Source organism: Protopterus annectens, chromosome 5.part0 (assembly GCF_019279795.1).
Source record: "Protopterus annectens isolate FY-2018-M chromosome 5.part0, PAN1.0, whole genome shotgun sequence".
Taxonomy (NCBI): domain Eukaryota; kingdom Metazoa; phylum Chordata; order Ceratodontiformes; family Protopteridae; genus Protopterus; species Protopterus annectens.
The window spans coordinates 1,581,216,872-1,581,234,350 of NC_056735.1; positions in this window are offsets into that span (position 1 = coordinate 1,581,216,872).

Here is a 17,479-nt window from a genome sequence, read left to right on the forward strand (position 1 = left end):
TTATATATGGCATGTGCAGTATGCTTCTCACAGTAACGGGTTTCTACATCGCATTAGATGAACATTTCACCCATCCCTACCTAAGCATCACAAAAAGAGAATCATGTGGCAGAATTTTAAAACTTACACATTACAGGAGCACTGATAAACTATTGCATCAAGGTAACATGTTTGTATTATCCATCAGCAGATTTAAACAAAATATATCCATATATATATTGTGCCTCTTCCTACTTCATTTTGCTGCTTGTGCTTAGGTGTTCAGCGGCATTTAGTTTACCACATTTGATAGTGCTTGTCAGTAGCCTGATTAAACTGATGACAGTATTCTACTGAATTGCTGCTTTATTTGAGCTTTTTTTTTACTGTTGTGATTGTGAGCTTATTTATCATATTTGACTATTTTATAGCAATTTACTGATTAATTGCATTTCATTACTTCTTTTTCTTTCAGCTTTTCCTGGTTAGGGGTCACCACAGCAGATCACCTGTCTGCTCATGATTGGCAGTGGAGTTTTATGGTGTTGAGTTGCCAGCCCAGCACCCAACCTTCCACAGAAGGCACACACCAAAACTGCTTCCCCCCTATTCCTGCGGTGAAGTTTATAAAACTGGTCTAACAGCTTTTGTGTTATCTGATTGCTTCAAGGCTTTCTGATTTAAAACTAGTTTCTGTTTGTAAATTCCCACTCCTGGTGTTCTGGCTGAACTGTGATTCTCAAACAATCTGGAAATATATCGCTGATTGATAATATATTTCTTGGCATTTTAACCTTTCAGAGTTCTGCATTGTCTTAATTTTGCCTGACTGAATTATTGTATTTATTTTCTGGCATTGTTTTCTGTTTCTCATCTATCCTGAAACTGTCCCCGCCCCCCCATCCTATTCTTGTGGTGTTGTTATAGTTGGTGGCTTTGCATTTGCCCGCCCTTACTGTAAATTTGATCTGGGAACCCCTCACAGTCTGGTGTTCACTCTACTTAATACAGAGAGAACATTTGAGGAGGCCAACCCACTTAGGTTCTTAACCTTGACTTTTTCTTCTGCTCATTCTTCCTCTCTCCTTGCACTTTATTAAAAAATACTGCACTTTATTTTGCTTTTGCCTCGTCTTAAAAGTACTCAATTGTATTTATTTTGCTCCATTTATTACTGCTTGTTAGTAGCCTGATTAAATTGTAACTGTTACTTTAAGCCTTTTGGTTTAAGCACTTGGGCACCAGACCAGTTTGTTTTTACATTAAGAAGGTTTGTGGTCTGTACTGTTGTGGCAGGACAGGTAACTTACATCCTCCTAAGTTGGGAAATGCTGATTGAAGGCTCAGTGTCTGTTATTCTAAAAGTGTATTAGTTCAGATTAAAGCACTTGGGCTTCTGGTATTTTATTTTTCATTAAGAAGGTTTGTGGTCTGCACTCTTGTGGGAGGAGAGGCTAGATTCTGACCTTTTGAGCTGGGAATTTCTGGTTAAAGGCTTATTTTGCATGCTTATTTGAACTGTTTCTTTCTGAAATTGGTGTGCCTTGGTTGGTGTAGCTTAGACTAGATTGAGGCATCCTGAATCTAGTTTTGTTTGTATAACTTGAGCACTAATCCAGGCCATCTTTTTTGCATAAGGTTTCCCTGCACCCTAGTGGCAGGGGTGTGCAGTTCGAACTTATCTGATTGAACATTATTACTTTATTTTGCTTTTGCTGCTTGTTCTTAAAAGTACTTAATTTATTCTGCTGCATTTATTACTGATTGTTAGTAGACTGATTAAATTGTAACTGTTATTCGAAGCCTTTGGTTGAAGCAATTGGGCATCAGACCAGTTGCTTTACATTAAGAAGGTTTGTGGTCTGCACTATTGTGGCAGGACAGGTAGCTTAAACCCTTCTATGTTGGGAGTTGCTGATTGAAGGCTTAATGTCTGTTATTCTAAAAGTGTATTAGTTCTGGTTTAAGCATTTGGGCTTAGGGTCAGTTATTTTATATTAAGAAAGTGTGGTCTGCTCTCTTGTGGGAGGAGAGGATAGATTCTGCCCTTCTGAGTTTCTGGTTAAGGCTTGTTGTGCCTGCTTATATGAACTGTTTCTTCTGAAATTGGTACGCCTTGTTTGCTGTAGCATAGACTAAATTCAGACCTGCTGAATCTAGCTTTGTTTGTATAAGTTGAGCACTAATCCAGACCACCTTTTTTTGGAGAAGGTTCCCCTGCACCCTAGTGGCAGGAGTGTGCAGTTAGAACTTGTCTGATTGAAGACTGCTGGAACGGGGCTCAGTTTTTAGCTTTTTATTGATTAATTGGTTAATTTGTTTAAATCATTTTGCTCATTTTCTACTGTTATATTAAAACAAAAATACACTTTATGCATTGCCACTTAGCTAGGATTAAACTATTCCCAGCACCATAAAGTCTGCTCTTCAGATGTTCCCATAGAACTAGCCAGTTTTTTAGTTTTAGCACTAACATTTGTTTCTTTGAGCTCATCACTTGTTCAGAACTCGTTGTAAGAACTAAATAAGCCACAAATTACTACAGCACTCAACTTTCCTCACTTGTCTAGAGGAAAACAGTTTTTAGTACTTAATAAATAATCACCTATCCAGACATGTCTAAGGGTCAGCTTCCGGTGTTTTCTCCTGTCTACCTGATGAATCTGGGCATCTTGGGGCAATGCAGCAATTGCCTCATGTACACAGACAGCCCTCTCCTCCTACCACCCAACACTACAACCTGTGAGAGATTCACTTATATAGCCAAACTTGAAGCAAAGCTCTCTTCACCCAAGACTCGACTAGACAGTCAAGACGAGAAGGTAACACTTGCACCACACCATACTCATCACATAGTCCCTCAAAACCTAAACCACTAAAACACACAAATAGAAACATGAAACATACACCTACATTCATGGAGGCTCTCAATAAAAATCTGCTCAAGCAACTGAGACCTCCAAGGCAGAAACACAAGCAACCTCCACCCCCAAACACAACCCAAATGACACATAGCCCACAAACTCAGTGTGCCACTCAACCACAGCCCATAAGGCATAACAACATACCCAACACTCTAGTCATAGACTATATAGTCAGACACACTGATGTTCATCTCACCAGGTTAAACAATGAGAAAGTTACTGTCATCTGCCTGCTGGGTGCCAGGATCCACCATATAACACATGCACTCAGGTCACTCCACAAGTACAAATATGACTCTGTCATTGTCCATGTTGGTGTGAATGACCTGAGATGTACCTCCCTGGACTACATGAAAAGAGACATGGAGGAGCTCTAAGATCTTGTCGCCCAGGCAAGTATGACCCTAGCCCTGAGTAGCATCTTGCCATCACCCAGAATGATACTACAGTACAAGGACAAATTTATTAACTTCAATAATTGGCTAAGCTTATGGTGTCATTCTAAGGGGATCCAGTATCTGTCTGCCTGGGATGACATGATCAACAGACCACAATGCTTTGCCAGAGATGGCCTACACCTGTCGCCCTTGGGATTTGAGATACTGGCTAAGTCTCTTGCCCCCCCCCATAGTGCCTTTTTTAGGCAAGGTTCAAATGACAAATTTACCACCTTAACAGGTACAAGCAAGCAAAATCTGAGGGTAATGCTACTCAATGCTAAAAGTCTAAACTTCAAAATGCATTCACTCATGGCACTCCTTAAAATGGAGAACATCGGCATCTGTGTGGTGACAGAGACCTGGATCAAGGCTCCAGAGAGCACCCCTGCATTACCAGGCTATAATTTATACTACACCTTTGGGCCACCTAACCTGGATGGAAACACTAAATGTGGAGGCGTGTCCATATTCGTTAAGGATATCCACACCTCCAGGCTAGTTGCTCAGCACAATGCATCCAATATTATCCAAGTGCAAAAACTCGCAAATTGTAACTTGCTACAGATCCCCCACAATGCCCCAGGATTCCCACTCCTCATTTCTTGATACACTGGAAAATATTAGAGTACAGCCCAACACCCTAATAATGGGCAATTTCAACTACCCCACTATTAACTGGGAAAACTACTCATGTACCAACTCTTTTGCTCAACATTTTCTGGAATTTATAAATTCCAGTGATTGGATCAAGTTATCCACATCCTCACCAGAGGCAGCAATATCCTAGACCTGGTCTTTACCAACATGGGCGACTAGTGTTCCACACCAGAGGTCAATTCCTCATTGGTCAGATCTGACCATAAGCTAAACACCCTGGACATCCACATCCCACCCCACCCCCCATTAGGGAAACCACAATAAAAAATTTCTCCAAAGCCAACTTCACGCTTCTTAAGACAGAAGTGGCAAACTTCACGACACCCATGCAGATGGACAATAGAGGTACGACAGCTGAATTCTACACAAATGCACATTATAAGGACTTACACGAGTGCATAGATCATGCTAGCCCTAACAGAACCAAGATGTTATCCTCCAAAAAAAAAGGAAACCAATCTGGTGGTCCCCTGCCATAAACAAACTCTACAACAGAAGAAAGAAACTGTTGCAAAAAAGAGTAAAATCACATGATTGGAGGAGCTCCCTAGTCAATCTCACTAAGAAGCTAAGATCCCTCCTAAAATCCTCCAAAGCTAGTTATGAAAACAAAATCACCACTGCTTCTAATGACAACCACAAAGCATTCTATAGCTATGTCAAGAATCTCAATGGCAACACACAGATCTGCTCTGAGTTACAGCACAATGGCACTAAATATACAGAACTAACTGATATTGCCAACATCCTGGCAGATAGGTTCATTGCTACCTTTACCCCCCATATTACCCCCTAAAGGACCCATCTCTATACCAGAAGAATGCAAAGTTCCTGTAATCATGGCTGCACAGGTAAAAAACACACTCTCCAAAGCCAAGAACACAGCATCCATGGGACCTGACAACATCCCAGGCTGTGTTCTACACAAACTGCAGACTGAATTGGCACCCCCCTAACCACCATGTTCAATCATAGCCTCACCTCAGGCTTTGTGCCCACTGAATGGCGCAAAGTGATGGTTATCCCACTCCACAAAGGGGGAGCCACCACGAACCCCGGGAAGTATCGCCCCATTAGCATAACCATTCTGGTATGTGACCATAGAATGTATCATCATGGAACTTACAAACAAAGACAATGGTAATCTACAAACTCTGGACCCCTCCAAGTTTGGGTTTGTAAAAAGCAGATCATGTCTCCTAAACCTGATAGACTTCTTTGAAGCAGTCACCAAAGCCGTAGACAAGGGTAAGATGGTTCACACAACCTATATAGATCTCACCAAGGCTTTTGACACCACCCCCTCTCTGGAATTATAGATAAACTCACTAAACTGGGTATAAATCCCTATGTCACAAGACAGGTTGCCACCTGGTTCACTGACAGAACCCACACTGTGAAAGTAGCAAACTCCAAATCTGACTTCAATCCAGTGACAAGTGGAGTACCACAGGGTTCAGTCCTGGGTCTTCTCCTGTTTGGTATCTACTTTTTAAAGTACAGGCTAACACAGAACCTCTTTGGCTAATGAAATTCGCAGATGACTGCAAACTAGGAGCCATAATTGAAACTCTTAATGATGTGGACATCCCTACAAAAAGGCCTCATGGAGACAGATGCCTGGTGTCAAAGCCATGGCCTCAAGCTCAATGCCAAAAAGTGCATTGTCATCCCCTTTGGTAAAAACTATGTACCCATGAGCTACCACATAGGTGTTAGTCTACTTTACACCAAAAGTGTGATAAGAGACCTTGGGACACAGGCAGACAGTAGTCTCTCCTTTGATAATCACATTGCCACAGTAGTCAGGAAATCCTTCTATGTGGCATACCTCATCATAAAAGGTTTCTCATCCAGGAAAAAAGAGGTCATTGTTCCTTTCTACTCTTCACTCATTAGACCCATTATAGAGTACAATGCCCCTTTTGGTATATCCCTCACAAGACATCTACAACAACTGGAAAGGCCACATAAATACCTCAGGAAGAGGATTACCGGCCTCAGACAGATGCCCTATGCAAACCGTCTCAAAAAACACCAGCTTTACTCCATCACATATCGCCTACTCAGAGGAGATCTCTTCCTAACATACAAAGCTATGTCAAACCCAGAGCTGTTGGACATGCGCCACTTAAAGAAATCCCAATCCCTCCGAGCTACACACTCTAGGGACCTAAACCTTGTTACCACAATAAACAGAACATGTTGGAGGGATAGATTCCTGTCCCAGAGACTTCCCATACTCTGGAACAAACTACCTATCTGTATCAAACAAAGCTCCTCATCAGCACTCTTCAAGAAAAATATTGATGATTGGATGGGAAATAGGAAATTCACCCCAGGGATCACCTATGTGGCTCTGCTTGACAGGTGCACAGGAAAATAATCTTCTTGGGTGGTAAAAGGCAGGGTACATTTTTGGCTAGGCTTATATAGGCCCTAGGACCAATAGCCTAGTATATACTTATGAACACGCATGCCCTCACACCTAGGGCCAATTTAGAGTGTCCAATCCACTAACAGCATGTCTTTGGGATGTGGGAGTAAACCGATGCAACCACAGGGAGGATATGCAGACTCTGCACAGAAGGCACCCCAGTCAATGATTAAACCAGAGAACCTCTTGTCGTGAGGCGGCAACGCTAACCGCTGCACCACTGCGGCTGCCCGAATGCATTTCATTACTGTTAAACTGTATTCCATTGCTATTTGCTACAATTCATTACAGTTTAACTGCATTTTACTGCATTTCATTACTGTTTAACTGCATATTTTCATACTGTAAGTTCTATTTTGTCTGTAAGTAGTTAATCTGTGCTTATTTTGTGTGTTTTACTGTGTTCTTACCCTTACATTGAATAGCATAGTCTGGATATAAGGTTTGCTGCATCCAGAGCTGTATGTTTTTGCATTCTCTATTTCTGGCAGCCATTTTGTGTTTGTCTTCTGTGTTTTTGGCAGCTGTCTTGTGTTGGTAGGGGCCTATCCACTCTGCTAATGAGAGTAGTAAGGTTGCCAGGACCTTATCTGGCACAGGCTGGTAAAGAAAGCAGGGACTAGCAGGACTGGCTAGAGTTCTTTGATACTAGAACCTTACATTTTTTGTGGTATTTAAACCCCATGTTTGAACTGGTTTGGGCTAGTTTGCACATCATGAACTGCAGCTACACTGTTTGTAACCTACTGTGAGGTATTCCAGCTACAATTTTCCCTTAGTAGCACATGTGTGATCAACTAGTAGTACTCCTCTTAGACCTTCCACCCTTTACTCCCTTAGCTTTCTCTGGCCTCTCTCCCTCAGATTCTGACAAATATAGATGAACAATTTCCTACAGTTTCTCCTACCAGTCTGATTGATATGGGCATCCTGAGACAGTGTAGCAACTGCCTGATGTACACAGACAATCTTCTAATACTACCACCTAGGAATACAATTTATGTTTTTTAACTGTATAATGCAAATAATACTTAATGTGGAGCTTTTCTCCCCGGGCCTCCGCTGAAAACAGACCTGTGTCCAGTCGGACTCTCCTGGTCAACAAATGTAAATAAATAAATAATTAATTAATTAAGAACCTAGAGTCTATGCTGTCTCCCTCCCAAGCCAGTTTATCTGGCCTGAGAACGCTGTCAACACAAACACCACACCTCAAACACCACCCACACCTAAACAACACATGCCCACATATGCGGAGGTCCTCAACAAAAACATACTCAAACAAAAGAGACTTCCAAGGCAAAAACACATGCAAACTCCACTGCCCACCACACCACACACCACACATAGTCCACACACCTCTGTCTCACATCCACTAAGGCCAAACATAAACCCAACATATTTGTCATAGGAGACTCCATTGTGAGACACACAGATGTGCCCCTCACCAGGTTGGATAAGGAGAAAGTCACAGTTAGTTGTTTGTCAAGTGCCAGAATCTGCCATATCACCCATGTGCTCAAATCTCTCAACAACAGGTACCATTATGACTGTGTCATAGTCCATGTTGGTGTGAATGACTTTAGATGTACCTCCCTGGACTATGTGAAGAGAGACTTGCTCGAGCTCATTGAATGTGTGTCCCAGGCAGGTTTGTTCCTAGCCATAAGCAGCATTATACCATCACCCAGAATGATGCCTAAATACAAACAGAAAATGACTGACTTTGACGTGTTTAGTTTCTGCTATCATTTCAAGGGGATCCACTGCCCTACAACGTGGGAGGACATGATCGACAAACCACAATGCTTTGCCAGGGATGGCCTTCATCTGTTTCCCTTTGGATTTCAGGCATCTGGCAAAGCCTCTTGTCTCCCCCATAGTGCCTTTATTAGGCAATGCCATGAGGTCAAAACTACCAACATGAAAGTTTCATCAAAACACAAATTAAAGGTCAAGCTGCTAAATGCTAAGAGTCTAAACAAGAAAATGCATGAATTGCAAGAATTCTTAACCCTGTAAGATGCTGACATTTGTGCAGTCACAGAAGCCTGGTTAAAAACTGCAGATAGCACCCCAGCCATACCAGGTTACTCATCCTATCATACATTCAGACCCCAAACAGTGGGCAGCAAAGCAAAAGGTGGTGGAGTTGCAATATATATTAAAGACATACACACCTCCAGGTTGGTCATACAATATGATGCACAGGAGACAATCCAGGTGCAGTTAACCACTGACAAGATCCCTATTCAAATCATAGCTAGCTACAGGCCCCCAACTTTGACTCAAGATGCTCTCTCCCACTATGTGGACCTCTTCGAATCTGTCAAGATTCTATTTACGCTGATCCTGAGTGACTTTAATTATACAACAATAGATTGGAAGAACTACTCATGCCAAAACACAAATGCTCAGAGATTCCATGATTTCTTCAATGCAAATTCCTTGGACCAGCTGGCCGACACCCCCACAAGAGGTGATAAAATCTTGGATTTGGTATAAACCAACATGAGTAACCACTGCAGCATCCCTACAGTGTCATCTTCCCTGGTAAGATGCAACCAGAAAGCAGTCACTTTTGAAGTCACCTTCTCCCCTGACCCCCCCCCCCCTCCAGCTTGGGTCAAACAAAAAAATTCTCCAAAGCTGATAACAACCTCTCGAGGGAAGGTATGAACAGTTTCACAACCCCCTCCCTCTCCATAGGAACTGGCACATATGTCCAAACCTACACCAAAGTATTATATGAGCATTTATATAGCTGCATGGAATCAGAAATACCAGACAGGACAAAACTCATCTTCCACAAGGAAGAATAAACCTGTCTGGTGGGCTTCTTCAATAAATATATATGCTATAAGAAAAGGAAAAAAAATTGCTGTCCAGGACCAAGATGGAGCAGGTGCCTAATTGGAAGCAATCTCTCCTTAGCCTGAACAAGCAAGTAAGAGCACTAGTGAAATCCTCCAAAGCAGACTTCGAGTCCAAACTGGCCACATCTACTAATGACAACCATAAAGCCTTCTTCACATATGTCTGCAATCTCAAAGGAAGCATTCAGATCTGCTCAGAACTGGTGGTCAAGGACACCACATTCACAAATGCCATATATATTGCTAACCTAATGGCAGACAGGTTCAATGAAAACTTCAACCTTCTGTCTCCCCATCTGTAAATCAGGACATCCACAACACCTGCCCCCTCCTCTTATCTCTAGGGAGCAAGTCATCGCTGCCCTTTCAAAGGCAAAAAATACAGCCTCCATGGGACCAGATAATATCCCAGGCTGCATTCTACATGAACTAAGGCAGAAACTTGCAGCACCATTAGGCACCTTATTCAACCAAAACCTGAGTACCAGTTTCATCCCATCCGAGTGGAGGGCAGCCACTGTCTTCCATTTGCAGAAAGTGGAAGTGTCCAACAATCCAGGAGATTATAGACCCATCAGCCTAACTAGCCTGATCTGCAAGGCCATGGAATGGATTATCATGGACCTCATTAACAAGGACACTGGCAGCTACCAAACATTCGATCCCACATAGTTTGGTTTCATCAAGGGGAGGTCATGACTGTCAAATACGGTCAACTTCTTTGAGACAGTCACCAAAGCCATAGATGAAGGGAAGATGGAGCACATCACCTACCTTGACCTGGCCAAAACATTCAATACTATTCCCCACTTGGGTATAATAGGTAAACTCTCTCAACTAGGCATCAATCCATATGTTACTAGATGAGCAGCAAACTGCCTCACTGATAGAATCCACCTAGTCAAAATAGGGGAAGCCACCTTAAGCAGTAAACCTGTAATGAGAGGTGTACCTTCTGTTGTTTGCAATATACTTTTTTGAGGTGCAGGCCAAAAACAATGGTTTATGGCTGACTAAGATTGCAGATGACTGCAAACTGGGAGCTGTTATCAATTTCTCTAGTGATGTGGACATCCTCCCAGTGAATCTCACCCAAACAAATGACTGGTGCCAGAAACATGGCCTCAAACTGTATGCCAAAAATTGCATCATCATCCCCATTGAGGAGAGTGATGTCCCCACAAATTACCACATTAATAACAAGATCCTAAGCACGCAATCAGTCATGAGGGACTTGGGCATCCAGATTAATAGCAAACTGACTTTCGACCACCATATTGCCTCTGTTGTATAGAAAGCTTTCTACATGGTCCACCTCATTAGTAAGGTTATCTCATCCAGGGACAAGGAGGTCGTAATATCCCTGTATTCTTCCCTTATAAGACCCATTAAGTACAAGGCCCCTTTCAGCATGTACCTCACAAAGCAAATGCAACAGATGGAGAGACCACAGAGATTCCTCACCAGGAGAATCCAGGGCCTGAAAAATTTGCCCTACACAGATAGGCTAAAAGCCCTGTCCCTCTACTCAGTCTCATAGAGACTTCTCAGAGGTGACCTCTGTCTGGCATACAAAGCAATCTCAGACTCCGCCTTGATGAGACTGCTGCATATCTGCAAGTCAAGCTCCACTCAAGTAACCTGCATGCGTCACCTCAACCTGGTCTGTGACATCAATAGGATTTGTTGGTGAAACAGATTTGTGTCCCAGAGACTCCCCCTTCTGTAGAATAGAGTCCATCTGCATGTCAAGCAGAGTACCTTATTAACACTTTTTAAGCACAGCCTGGATAACTGGATGGGGAACATAAAATACACCCCTGGGATTCCACTTGTATTCCTGCTAGACAGAGGCATTGGGTGCTGACTTTTCAGAACATGGGCTGAATTCTTGGCTACTCTTGTAAGGGCCACAGGCTCAATACCTAGTAACTTCCTATAATCCTAATGTCAGTATGCAGAAATCATGAGATGACCTGCACATCTATCAACCTCATAGATGCACACATGTAAAGAGGGGTGGAAGTGAATAGATGAATACAAGGAGAGATGAACATACACATAACAATGTATGGTGTAATGGAGAATTCATGGACTTGTTTTTTGTCTGTTCTTATTATTAAGCTGCCATGCTGTGTAGCATGAGGTGAGTGACATAGGGGTAATGAAGGGTTAAAAGAGGGACAATGGGCTTATGACAAGAAGAACAAGGGTGGATAAATATGCGATAGCTGTGGGGGTGGATGTCACCTCAAATACTCATTTTGGTTAGTATCCAGTATATCTCCATGAGAACTCATAACTGTGGCAAAATTTTAAGATCACCGTCATCATCAGCCTCCATTTTCCCATTTTCTACATGGGGTCAGGGAATCGTACTAACTGTAGCCATCTCTCCAGATTCATTGACACACTCTCACCTTCTTCAACATTCATGCCTGACTGTTGCAGATCTTCTGTCACACAATCCATCTACCTCTTTGTTGGATGTCCTCGTTTCCTCTTACCTTCTTCCTGTCTGTCCCAAATCTTCTTCAACAGACTGTCTTCTTCTTTTCTGCACATGTACAAACCACAACTACCTTGGCTTCTGCTCTTATGTCCTCATTTTTTCTTCTGTCCCACAGAGTGCAGACTACCACCCTTCTCAGGCACTTCATTTCCATCACCTGTAGCTTCTTCATCATCTGCTCTGCCTTTACTGTCCAGGTTTATGTACCATACCATGGTACTTGTCAAATTGCTGTCTTTTACACCTTACTTTTCAGCTTCTTGGCATTCTTCTGACAGAGACTACACCTGACACTCTATACCAGATGACAGCAGCCCCTCTGATTCTAGCTTTGACCTCTTCATTCAGACTTCCTTTCTCTTCAATCACGCTTGCTAGATACTTGAAGCTATTTAACTGTTCCACTATTTTCCCTTCTATCTCAATTCTCAGCTTCCTCTGAGTTTCCCAGTTTGCTGCCATTACCACCATCTTATCTGTGCTTAGTTTCATCCCATCTGCCTTCAGTTTTGCATTCCTTTCCCCTATCCTTTGCTGAAGTTCTTGATCAGTCTGCCTGTAATGCCACATCATCTGCATACAGTGACTTTGTTGATCTGTTCCCTCTAACCTGTCTGCTAATGTAGTCCATCACCAGCATGAACAGCAGTGGACTCAGTGCTGAAACCTCGTGCACACCCATTCCAACTGGGAACCCACAAGTGAGACCAAACACTGCTTGTACTTGAGTTATTGGGCTCTTGTACATAGCCTGCACTAATTCTACCAATGTTTCTGGGACTTCAAACCACCGGAGTACTGCCCAGATCAGCTTTCTTGGGACCTTGTCATATGCTTTCTTCAATTCTAGGAATGCCGAGTTGGACTCACTCCTCTTCTCTAGCTTCTCCTCAAGTATCTGTCTCACTGCAAACATCGGATGAATTGTGCAAAATTCTGATCTGGATCAGAACTGCTCATCTCCAATCTTACATTCTACTACTCTGTGTATCTGCTTATCAATCACCCTCTCCAGAACTTCATGCAATTTATAGGAGTCTGATGCCTCTTTACTGCCCACAGTTGTGGATGTCCCCTTTATTCTTGTACACTGGCATGAGTATGCTTATTCTCCAGTCATCTGGGATACGTCTTTCTCTCTACACTGCTATTAGTACCCTCAGGAGCCATTTCCCCCTGTCCCACCAAGCATCTTTATCATATCTTCTGTGACATCATCTGAGCCTGCAGCTTTCCCTGACTTAATTTTCCTTATTGTTGTTCGTACTTCTTCTAGAGTGGGCTCCTCTTCTTTTCTCATCGTAGGCTATGTATGTGGAAGTACAAGCTTCTGTCAGGTTTTCTTCATTTAGAAGCAGCTGGAAGTACTCCTTCCATCTATCTTTGATGTCCTGTGGACTGGAGAGCAGGTTGTTTCTGGCATCCCTTATGAAGGGTGTCTAACTATATTCTTTACCTTTGTATCATTGCCTTGTACCCTGATATAGTTTCTTTGTGCCACCTACTGAGTCACTTTCCAGAAGTTGGTGGAGTGCCACTGGTGCCCTAATCTTTGCTATTGCAACTCCCTTTTTAGCTTCTTTGTTAGACAATCAGTATTCCTTATTAGCCTGGTCTGTCTTTTCTATCTCCCACTTTTTCCTGCACTCCTTCTTTCTTTTGATGACTTTCTGGACTTCTGCATCCCACCACCAGCTGTCCTTATGTACCTTTTTTCCATTCCTGGCTCAGCTACATATCTGTTCTGCAGTCTTCACACATGCTATTTTGAAGTGCTGCCATTTTTCCTTCAACCTCACCTATTTCCTCCTCCTCTTGGGGTGCTAGAGCCCTGAGTAATTCCTTGAACTATTGTATTTTCTCCCCAGTCAACTTCCAGGTTTTCAGCCTGGTCTCTGTTGACCTTAAAACCTTCTCTGACCACTGCTTGCAGCTGATTGTGGCAACCAGTGGTTTATGCTGTGGGCTGACTGTTTCACTGGGGATGACCCAGTGCCTTTCCCTTAAGAGGATGAAATGTTAAGATGTGGGCAATTAAACATATCATACACATGTAACATCACACTAAGAAATGATGTGAGATGCATCTTAACTCAAACCCTTGATGGTATGGGCAAAAGAAAATCTTCAGTCAAGTGCTTTATGTTAATAGTCTATACAGGAAGTTGCATTTTGTTACATTAAGCAGTGTAAAGAACTGTCTGAGTAAAGGTTTAAAAGTGCACCCTTTACTCAGTTTTTACTCTGTGCTCTTTAGCGCAGTGAGTTTAATCATCATTGCATGAAGATAACCAGTCTGTTACAGCCAATGACAAAAACTCACCAAGTTTAGACATGGTGTAGAGCCATTCACTGCCACTCAATATTGGTGCATGATGCCAAAGTGCGCTCAAATGTAGAGGACAAAAAATTAAGACTTTTTTATGGGCCATTTCTAGCCATGTGCGTGGTGCGTGATTCTATCTTTTGACAGATTAATAGTGTGAAAATGGGGTTGAAAGGAAAGCGTTGAAAGCAGAGGGAAGAACAGAGAAAAGGGCAATAAAGGAATTGGCAGGAGGGAATTAGGAAAGAACCATAGATATCCATTGCTTCAAAACTATACTGTGAACATGTATATAAAACTGGATGAATTTGGACTGTCATCACAACACAGATGGGTGACAAAAATGCAATAATGTTGTGTAGTCAATTGGACCAAATCAAGTGTGTCTAGAGCACACATATATGAAGTGGGGAGCTATACATGGGACGTTTTTTTTTTATTTCAAGAAGAGAAGAATATTAGGGAATGGCCATAGGAATATCAGGGTCATGTAAGTAGGGTAGGTGAGGAAGCAGGTGCAGACAAACAGGACAAATAAGACAGACACTGGTGTGGTGATGAAAATAAAAGGTTAGGGGCCACTATGATTGGGGATAGGTAGGGGACATGGGAGGTACATGCACAGCAAGCTTGGGAACAGTAAGATTCTAGTTCTCACCCTCAGAACTGCTGTCATTACTGCCCCCTTCCTACATTCCCTGTGAGACTGCTTGACATGGGAGCCTCTTTTCCATTCTAATAAGCAAACTCTTCAGGCAACTGATATGGGCTCCATGACCATTTTCTATGTCATCACACATCATCCCTGGCGGGCGATGTAATCTCCACCTCCAACAATACTACCAGAGGGTACCAGGTCACTGCAGCTAGGGCAATTCTGCCTGATGTAAATGGACTGGGTAGTTTAGGGGCTGCGGATGCAGTACTGCCAAGTTGCGTCCCAAAGGATCTGTCTGTTGGTGCGGCAGCTGGCAGAATGTTGGCAGGCTGAGTCAGAGTGGTTGGCCTTCCTCTCTGTGCTGAAAAGCATTTTTTTGTTTTTGTGGCAGAAAAGTATGACATCATAACAGTGTGTTTGCATTACAGAAAAAAAAAAAACAAAGAGATAAGGGGTGTCATGAGACAAAAAAATAGATAATTAGAACCATTATACATCACATTCATTGCTTATTATAATAAATAACTTTTATTTTGCATTAGCTATACAACTTTCCCAATCCAAAAAAAGGATTGTGAATTGTTAAAAGTAATCCCTAGAATATGCAGATATTCCATATTATGCTTTTAAAGACACTACACATTAACTTAACAACATGGCATTAAAGCCAGTATTGTTGCAATTAAAATTTAAAAATGATATTTATTAAATGTGACTATGTAGGTTACTTGTCAAAATTGAACCCACCTACTCTGAATAAAGTATTACCCTTGCCTAATAAAATTACCAAGAGCTACAGAAGAAACCATGTATGCTTGCTTTTACAGTTAATATTTGCATGCTTAGGTTGTTACTAATCTATAGAATAATGATATATTTAATAGAATTATGTTCATTTGTGCTGCGTACATACCCATTGGCTCTCTGAATCTCTCTAAATTTTCAGCGTGTGCATTCCTGTTCATTAAAAATTCCTGTGCAGCTGTAAAATAAAGGAGAGAAAAAGAGTCATGAAAGCATTATGCATACCATTCTTGACTATCTGTAGTTTTCCATTACATTTAAAGTTGCTTTATCTGTATACTTGCACAACTGTGGGATGACAGCAGTTATAAACTCATCCAGCCATTGGTAGAGTTGGGGCTGCTTGCCCCATTTCAGGTCACTGTAATGGTGCTTGCACTGCTCAACAGTGCTTGGTATGCCTGTCGCACTGGAGACAGCTTTGGATAGACTGTTGCAAGCCTCATCCTTATACTAAGACCCAGTGTACTAGCCCTGTGGTAGATTATGACTCTAGTACTTCATGAGGAGTGCATCAAATATTTTTGACTCCTACACACCCCACCTCTGTGTCCTGAATTTGACACAATCCTTCCCATTTCCTGCTATGTCTGCAAAGGTCCTCCAACAACAGTACAAGTGCTTTCCCGCCAATTTGTGATATTGCATTTTATGGCCAGTCTGCAAACTTGTACAACCATGACAACTGTGTTTGCACAATGGTACGCAAAGCCAAACTTCGCCAAACAAAGAGGAAGGGAGTTTATGAAACAGCAGTGATAATTTGATATTGGCATTAATTTATGGCATGTGTGGTGATACACCTCATCACACTTTGTCCAATAGTCAACACTGAAATGCTAAATAACTTGGCTTTTAAGCCATGACTTTGGTGGGATGAATGGGATGAGTTGACACATATTTGGTGTGGGCTTACAAAGTCTTAACATTAATTTGTACAATGTGGGATTCAAACTTATGTGAAAAAGTGAAAGTATACATTTCCACGCAGGTTAGTTTTCCTCATTGCCACAGAAGAAGTGTTTTGCCTGTCATGGTCATCATATATATATATACAGTTTAAAGAGGGACTGGTGCCATACTTCAGTTAAGCCTGTATTTGTGTGATATTACAAGGTCCTGGAATGTGCATTCTCAGGTGTCTTGCAGGAGTAATGTCTGAAAATATACAGGAAATGTACCGACTTGTATTACTGTATTAATAGATTTGTGATTTGTGGTGCTCACAATACATTCTGTTTTACAGTTAAATTTGGGTTATAGGAGGGATGCAGATTATTGTTAGTAAACTACTGTGCCCATCAGAGATATGCAACTGCATTTTTATTACATAACCATAGGTTCATAGGTTCATATCTTGGTACTAGGCTATCAGCCCCAGTGCCTATACAAGCCTAGCCATAACAATTCCCTGGCTATTTCTTCCCACACTATTTACTTCCCTGGACCCCTGTCTAGCAGGGCGAGTGAGTGATCCCCAGGGTGAATTTCCTTTCTCCCATCGAATCGTCAAGGTTCCTTGTGAAGAGGGCCAAAGAGGTACTCTGCTTGACATGTACGAGCAATCTATTCCAGAGTCTGGGGAGTCTCTGGGTCAGGAACATATCCATCCAGCATGTTTTGTTTATTGTGATGACAAGGTTTAGATCCCTGGAGTGTGTGGCTCTGAGGGATTGGGATTTCTTTAAGTGTAGCATGTCCAACAGCTCTGGGTTGGACATGGCCTTGTATGTTAAGCAGAGATCTCCTCTGTCACTGTGATAATAAAACAGTTGTATACGTAATACGTATGATACCTAAAATGTATGTCTGTGCTGAATCAACCTGCTATCCATAGCTATTGGTATGCAGTTTTACCTTTATAAT